Source organism: Mercenaria mercenaria, chromosome 18 (assembly GCF_021730395.1).
Source record: "Mercenaria mercenaria strain notata chromosome 18, MADL_Memer_1, whole genome shotgun sequence".
In the NCBI taxonomy this organism is placed as follows: Eukaryota; Metazoa; Mollusca; class Bivalvia; order Venerida; family Veneridae; genus Mercenaria; species Mercenaria mercenaria.
In genome coordinates this window covers 17,441,562-17,450,358 of record NC_069378.1, presented here as the reverse complement: position 1 = coordinate 17,450,358, position 8,797 = coordinate 17,441,562, and the positions used below count along the sequence as shown (strand labels likewise).

The following is an 8,797-nucleotide window of genomic DNA, read 5'->3' as shown; positions in this document are numbered from 1 at the left end:
GTGTTACTATTTCCTTTCTTTAAGCCCTACCACTTGATTCTAATAACACGTCATTTTAAAAATGTGGTTTCCAGCATTATGATGAATAAACAGGAAAAAAATCATCATACCCTTTTTTGATTACGTGTTTTCAACCATTTATTATAACACCATAATAACCTGTAAAATTTTATATCATAGCCTTATTGATTAGTGGCATGTATCCGTTGTCTATAAATAAAATACAGACATTTTATTGAGTTCACACATTACAATTGGATTATCCAAATTATGGCAATATGCTCACAAAGTTTGAATTTAAACAATTTTGTTGAGCAGTTTGGGGGTTTGGTGAGGGGGTTTTGCAGGGCAGTGATGATATATTTACTATGCTTCTTGGGGATGAAGACGGGACTAATGTGTACTGTTGAATGTTAATACCTTGAATAGGTTTGAAATTTCGCCTTGGACACAAAAACCAGAGACAAGAATAGACATTTGAAATAAATTTTAGACCTTGACCTGTGACCAACAACCCAAGTTTATGTGCTAGCATCGACTCGTCGCAACCAATCTATGTGCCAAGTTTGAAGTCAATATTTTGAAAATTTATGCACTGGACACAATATATAGCGGCCAGATCTGACATTGCTGTGTAATCGCGAACCATGGTCTACCGACCTAGTTCAGGCGTCTACTCCTAAAGCATAAGAGTAGTATAAGAACAACCGGAGCCAAAACAGTCTGACCTCATTTAACCTTTAGTCCTTGGTCCAAACCAACCAATGCAGGCCAATTAAAAACCTACAGGTTTTAAACAATTACTGTGAAAACCTTTGGTTTGATGAACGTAAGTCCCTGGGAGCTTTTTAGCTTTTATAAAGTACTGAGAAAATATATATTTTACTTTCAAAATATCTTAAAAAAAAGCCTTAATAAAAACTTAAAAACTTTATACCGGTACCGAAAAACAATTTATAAAATAGTTTTAGCCTTCAGTTTAAAGCCGATATTGATTTTACGGTGTTTTCCATTATAGTATTTCACAATATTGCATCAGCCGGTTACGACTACTTTTTATCAATACACATAACATTCTTTACTATTTTAAGTATTATAATGAATAAGTGGAATTTAAACAACTGAAATGTAAGTTTTATTTCATTATCTTTTTATTTTTTTAACAAGCTTATGTGTGTGTTCGGGTTTAACGGTTTTTTTTTTCAACAATTTTTCAGTCATATAAACGACGGTGTCTATCACGTGTCTACGGCGTGATATTCCAGTGAGACAGCACTATAAAGTTAGGTATTGTGTGCTTACTGCTACAATATACCCCACCAGTTCCAGCACTATCCTCTTAATGCTGAGTGAGGAAGCTGCTAGTACCATTTTTTTCGTTTTTGGTATGAGGCAGCCGGGGATTGAACCCACGACCTCCCACACTCGAAGCGGACGCTCACCACTAGTTTTACCGAGGTGTTTTTTTAACAAGCTTAAAAAAATAACTATATGTTTAACTATTTACCAGTGTAAACAATATATTTATACGTTGCGGAATAAGTATGTTGAGATGGTTTTTTTAAAGTTATTTTGTTTATTTTATAGGTATTTAAGAGGTCTACAAACATATTATTAGGCAGACGAATTACAACGTGAAAAATGCAAGACTTTATAAAGACAACGAACGTTTAAAACAAAATATATCATCGGAAGACTTCAAGAAAAGAATGTTAACCGTAGCATGGTTGAATATCATAATACTTTCATGTTGTGAGAATCACTCAACCGTAGGAGTATGCCATATGCATACGCATGACTGAACATTATAATACTTTCGTGTTGTGAGGATTACTCGACCATAGGATTATACCATAATCATACGCATGGTTGAATATACGCTTTTGGGAGTAGTATAGAATATAACGTTTATGGGTACTTTTTGGATAGTATTAAAGAATATTATGTTTTTGGAAAATTTTAACCCTTTTTATTCAAATAATTTATAATTGTTTGTTCATTATGTTTTACATTGTTTACTTTCAGTATTTTATAGAATAAATCATAAATGTTGATACCATCTTGTAACTTTTTTATTAAAAACAACAATAATAACCACAGAGTATACTTGTTTTGTCTTGATATTGTATGTTGTTATACTTTACATCTGGAATGTAATTAATTACTTCTTTTGGTGCAGGAAGTCCAAACGGGTCAAAGTATAAAGTATTAAAGTAACAAACCCAATGTGTTCCAGGTCCAACAGAGTCGTCCAAATTTATAATTCCACATTCTTTATTTAATTTTGTTTTTGGTAGATTATTTCTACTAAATACACCCCTAAAGTTTTTAATTTTTAATTGTTTAACACATTGTTCAATTTCAAAGTTAGAAATAGGTTTGTTTATAATTTTTTTTTTTTTTTACTATTGGAATTCGTCTATATGGTCTTTGTTGATAAATCAATCTGTAGTCCTTTCCCACTTAACGAAGATGTAATCAAAGAAATCCGCCGTCTTGTTTTTGTTTTTGTGTTAATTTAATTACTCAAGATCCCACTAATTGTTTTCTTTGATTGGGTGTAAGATAGAGTGATATTATGTTTCTTTTATCATAAGCTACCGAAATCATACCATTTCCAAGTATTTTACTAACACCAGTACTGGCAAGCCCAGACAAAGCACCAACGCCTTACGGTCCTAATATTTTTGGAGCTATTTTTGCAGCTACTGGAAGTACTGTTCGACCTAACAAACAAGCTAAAGCTCCTAAAACACCGCCATTTTGACCTTGACTGGACATTTGTTTTTTTGAAATTGTAATTTCTAATCCCTTATTATTTCTAATAGACTTTTCAATTTGATTAATTTGTGTTTTTATTAAAAGTAAAGGGAAGTTTCCGCGTAATTGTTCATGTTTTAATCTAAAAGTATGTGGAATTTTATTATTATAAGCTTGTGCTAAATTTTTCATTTGTCCACCTGTTAGGTTAACTTTATATTCAATATAATTTGATACCATTATATATTAAATTTATATTTTATTTACACAATAACAAGTTCATTTCCAATAGTATCTATTTTAACTGTTTCTTCATACAATACCATTGCATAAATACGATATCATGCAGTGGGAAGTGTATTTAAACGTAAGTGTAATGTAATATGCTTAAGATCTTCTGTCATTCTTTCCTTTTTAAATTCTAAGTTAAAATGAACAAATCCAAACAAACTTTGAAAATTTAATCTATTTAAAAGACTTCCAGTAGTTTTATTATTTTGTTTATAATAATAATTAAGAACATCATCATAAGTTCTTGATATACTTGTATAGTCCGTTTCTGGATAAAAAAAAACACCATTACCAACTCCAAGACGGCAAGATTCCAGCATACAATCGTTATCTGCTGCATTAGCTTTAAATGTATCAAATAAATGTGGATTATGTTCTTGTGAATTACTTTTATCAGGTAGTTGTAAATAAACAAACACATGTTCGGGTTTTGTTACACCAGCTCTTATTCTAAAAGTCGTATTAACTTGTTCTGTATCTGTTGATTGTGTTATCATTTCACGAAGATATTTCCAACTTGTTGCTTTCATATATCTTTCAGAAATTAAATTAATTACATATGGATTAAAAATTAAACGTGGAACCTACAATATTAATCTAGTTACAATTACCCTACCTGCATCAGCAGCATTTGCTCTGTAAATTAATTCATCATCATTTGTTAATTGTAATGTTATTTGTGTTTGACTTTATGGTAACATGTTTTGTTCCAAACCCCGAAAAAATGAATAATTATTTAATGGAATTTTAGCATTTACATTATTACCACCCTGGATTGATAACTTCCTAGAAGCAAAACCTTGATTATATCCAGCTTGGTCATCCCTACTTTCAGCAACATCAGTAGTATCTAAATAAATAAATTCATTTGTTCCAGTTGTTTTTGCATAATCCTTAGATAGTTCAACTAAATTTTTTGCATTTATTACCTTATATAAATTATTACAATCATAGACAATTTTTCCATTTTGTTTAACTATTAGCTGATCAATTATTGAATCTGCATTATTGATTAAAGCAATTTGATCATCACCACCATAATTATTACCATTAGCAAGTTTATTAACTTTAAAACTTACTTCAAAATAGCCATTAAACCAATCAAAATATGAACTTCTGTCATTAATTGTAAAATGATATCCACTTTTTTGTTGTTTAACATTATTTCCCCGGACGGATATTAAAGCTGTATCTAATTGAATAGGAGTTAGTTCGTATCTTTCACAATACTGTTTTATTCTTAACATGTATATTATATATTATTTTATTTTTTATAAATTAATCTGTTAATACGTTTACGCTGAGCTGAAGCTGCGGCAGGCGACAGGGGACCAAAGTTCGCTTCCGATCCTGATAATATTTTATTTATTCTTATATTAATATCCTCATCATTATTTTTACTATTGTTTTTTTTTTCTTGTAATTTCTTGACAATTAATTCACCAACGTCAGTACGAGCCTGAGGCTTGACCGGAGGAGCAGACTTTTTGAAACTTTTAATTTTTTCTATAATTTTATCAGCAGCTAAATTCCCGACTTCCGTTCCAATCTTTTTTGTTCCACTTTCAAGTGCAGATTTTCCTGCAGTTTCCAGAGCTTTTCTCCCAGCAGATGCAACAGAAGATGAAAATAATTTTGTAAAAGTGTCAAAAATACCTGTACCAGAGATGGAATCTCCGGAAGTCAAAGGCTTACCATATATAATTTCTTCTCCGGTCTGAGCATCAACATAAATAAATATTCCTTTACTTTTGTCATAAACTTTTTTGTATATTATTTATTAATCAATTTCTTTTAAAATTAATGTAAAACTTGTTTCAACACCATTAAAATTAATTATTCTACCAAATACGTCTGTAATATATATTCTTATTGAATTTATAGTATTTTTATTAATTTCAGAATATCCGACACTGCTGGGTTCTTTTGTAAATGGATAAGATCTTGTTAAATCTGCAGTACTTAAAGCATAGATAATATCACAAAAATAACCATCAACGAGTGAATTATCAATAAGATCACAATGAATGTAAATTATATTCACAGAGTTAGTTATATTTGGTGTTGTAGTTCCCCATTCAGTATTTCTCAATGCATTTTTCTCAAATCCAAGCAATGTATAAAAATTTGACATTCTTAAATCCAACATAAAATTATCATGAATTGAAATTAATATTTTAAAACTACTTAAATCAAATTCCAAACTTAATGGAGCAATGTTTGATTCGCCATTAAAATCATTATTGGTCATTAATGTTTCTCTGATATAATTATTGATGTCTGTATAACTGTAAGGACCATTTTGAAATATAATATCTTTCCATACTTTACCATTATTATAACGAATTCTTTTATTGTCATATTCATCACTTATATTATGCCAAGAGTAAGTCATAGTGTTAATACTATCCAAACCAACAACATAAGTTTTATTTAAAATCCCTTAGAGTATTTTTATTATCGTTTTAAACTGCTTCAGAACTTAAGACTATTTTTTGATCCATTTATATATTCAAGAAAAATGATTTTTATATAACATTTCATGTTGTTCTGGTAACAATTTATTTATTTTTTATAGATCATCAATTATGCTAATACCTTCATTTTTCAGTTCTTCATTATTATTTCCGGCATCAATTGAACCACAAATTAACTCCAAGTTACTAACCATTTCTTTTGGATTACACGGACAAAGATTTGAATTAAAACCTTCTTCTCTAATTACTTTTTTATATTTCATGGATCTTTTATTGATAGGTAATAAATCCTGATTTTTCTGTTAATTCTTTAAATATTTTTCTAGAATGAATTGAAGGTTTTTTATTATTGTTATATCTTTTATTAATCAAGTCAATTAAATCATCATCTACTTTAGTGTTAATTACTTCTTTTCCAGTTATTATATCTTTAGCAATCAATTTGTTTTGACCATAAAGTTTATTTAAGTTAATAATTAAATTACCATATCTAACATTTGGTAAAACTTTATATGGATTGTGATATCTTATTCCCTTTCCGAATACTTCTGAGTCAATTATCATTTTTGATAAGCGTTCACCGTATCTTTTAAGATTTTCTTTGTCTAATACTAACTCCGAAACATACTCGCTTGCAGTCATAGGTCTGTATTTTGCATCTGTAAATTCAATTATTTCATCTGGTTCTTCTTTGCTATATTTATTTATATTACGAGTACACTTCTTTAAATGCTTGGTAACCTCTTTTCTTGTTTTTATCCAATCGTCTTTATCTTTGCTTATTGCTAGCTCTGATAATGTGGGTAAGTCCCATTCTGACATACATCTTTATTGATATTTATATCTAAATCTCCCTTCAATTCTTCTTCAAGAAATTCTTCAACTTCTTCATCATCATCCATACCAAAACCAATGATCTTCAGGATACTTATCATAATCCGGAGCCTTATGTTCTTTAGATAAGAATCTAATAGATCCGTCTTCAGTTTGCTACTGGCACATAGGTTTTTGTTAATTCATCAATCTCTTCTATTGATAATTTATCAAACTCTTCTTTTGTTATTATTCTTTCTGGCGGTAACAGTTTTGGTGGTAATAATGGTTGTTGTAGTTCCTCCGGGGGTGGTTCTTCCAATAACTTTGCTAATTTTTGTTGTTGTTCTACTTCTTGTATTCTAGGACTCTATTTATTTTACTTAACCCTGTGAATTCGTTCATTGTCATTTTTGATCTCAAAGTGTAAGGATCATGTAAGCTTACTTTGACGCATTTTACGCGTGAGTGACCCCATATTCTTTTAGTGCAAACAATGAAATAGTACTAATCAAAACCTTTCGTAGGATACCAAACACGGATATAGTCGGTTGAGTAATAAAGGAAAAAATCGATATTTTACGCATGAGTGATTTCATTTCCGGTTGTATGCTACCAACACTTAGTTCTTGTCAAGCGTTTTGGTCTGACACCAAGATCATTAAAATCGGTCCACAAATAGAGGAGAAATTACATTTTGAAAATTTTGGTTGCGAAATTTGAAATTACCGCTCAAAAACGTTTGCAATGACGTCACTTCAATCTTTAAACGCCAATATCTTGAGAACGGATGTAGATAGAGGTAAATATCTATACATTTTCTGAACCTATGCGACGAGATCTTTCCAATGCTACCTGTTTCAAGAGCTGGTCAATTAAAACTACTAATACTTGTTTAAACTAGTCCAACCTGAACCGTCAAAGAACGGACAAGTTGAAAATAAAAACCTTTGTTAGAGGATTTAATCTTTATGTTAATACTTCTATTGATAAAATCAATATCCATTATACTACGTTCGGCTTCAAAGTAGCATAAGCCATACATTAGGGCGACTTTAAAGGGTGATTAACTTTGACAGTTGAATAGGCTATTGTTTACGCATCCGCTTTTAAACCAACATACGCTAAATGACTTCTGTTTTTCTTTCTAAAAATGGTATATAAATTATTCTAACAAAAAGAGTTGTTCTGCTATTTAAGAGGCAAACTACAAAAATAAGGAAACATATTTCTTATTTATTTAATGAAATGCTAAACTTTTACGGACTGAGATATATAAAAACAACTCTAAAGCAGGCGAAATTCTAAAAAGAGTAAAGTAATACATTTCTCACCAATCTAAATTAAATGGGATGTTCTGCTATTAAAGAGACAAATTACTAATATTAGGAAACATAATTCACATTTATTTAATGAAATGTTGAACTTTTATGGACTAATTTTATATCAAAAATACACATCTAAAGTAAGCAAAATTCTAAAATGGATAAAGTAATATATGTCTCATTAATTTAAATTAAATGGGCTGTTCTGCTATTAAAGAGACAAACTATAAAATTAGGTAAGATATTTGTAACTTATTTAATGAAATGTGGAATATTTATGGATTAATTTTATATCAAAATTGCAAACTCAAAGTAATAAAAATTATAAAATGGATAAAGTAATACATGCCTCATTAGTTTAAATTAAATGGGCTGTTCTGCTATTAAAGGGACAAACTACTAAAATTAGGAAACATATTTGTAACTCGTTTAATGAAATATTGAATTTTTATGGATTAATTTTATATAAGAAACACAGACTCTAAAGTAAGCAAAATTCTAAAATGGATAAAGTAATATATGTTACATTAATTTAAATTAAATGGGCTGTTCTGCTATTAAAGGGACAAACTACTAAATTAGTAAACATATTTCACATTAATTTAATGAAATGTTAATTTAATATGACATCAGCTGTTACAATTTGTATGTCTAAAAAGTGAATTATTTATCTTTTAATTTAATGTATAAAAGATCAAAATAAGCTAGATTTCAAACAATAAACGCAACAGTAAAAAACAATGACAAAAATATGTAGAAAATGTAACTTGGTTAACAAATATCTTTATAACACGTTAAAAACGAACCACTGGAATTTTAATGGTACAAAAACGTCTTTTCATCTTTTGAAAAAAACGACCTTTCAAGTTCAATGGGACAAAGGATTCTTTTCTTCTTTTGTCCGAAAAAGTTCAGCTCTCGGTCACAATACAAAAGGCCTTTCAATTTCAATGGAACAAAGGATGCTTTTCATATTTTGTAATACAAAGTTCAGCTCTCTGTCAGATTACAAAAAGCCTTTCAATTTCAATGGAACAAAGGATTCTTTTCATCTTTTGTCAGAAAAAGTTCAGTTCTCGGGCACGGCACAAAAGGGTCATTAAATTTCAATGGGAAAAAGAATTCTTTTCA

The 8,797-nt window shown here is 29.6% G+C and overlaps 1 long non-coding RNA gene across 1 annotated transcript; it reads left to right on the top strand.

Moving 5' to 3' along the window:
* The first annotated feature begins 934 nt into the window (after nucleotides 1–934).
* On the top strand, nucleotides 935–2,054 carry LOC128550770 (uncharacterized). The gene is made up of 2 exons (XR_008368429.1): nucleotides 935–1,128; nucleotides 1,588–2,054. It is a non-coding gene; the product is annotated as an uncharacterized LOC128550770 (long non-coding RNA).
* Nucleotides 2,055–8,797: the final 6,743 nt, after the last annotated feature.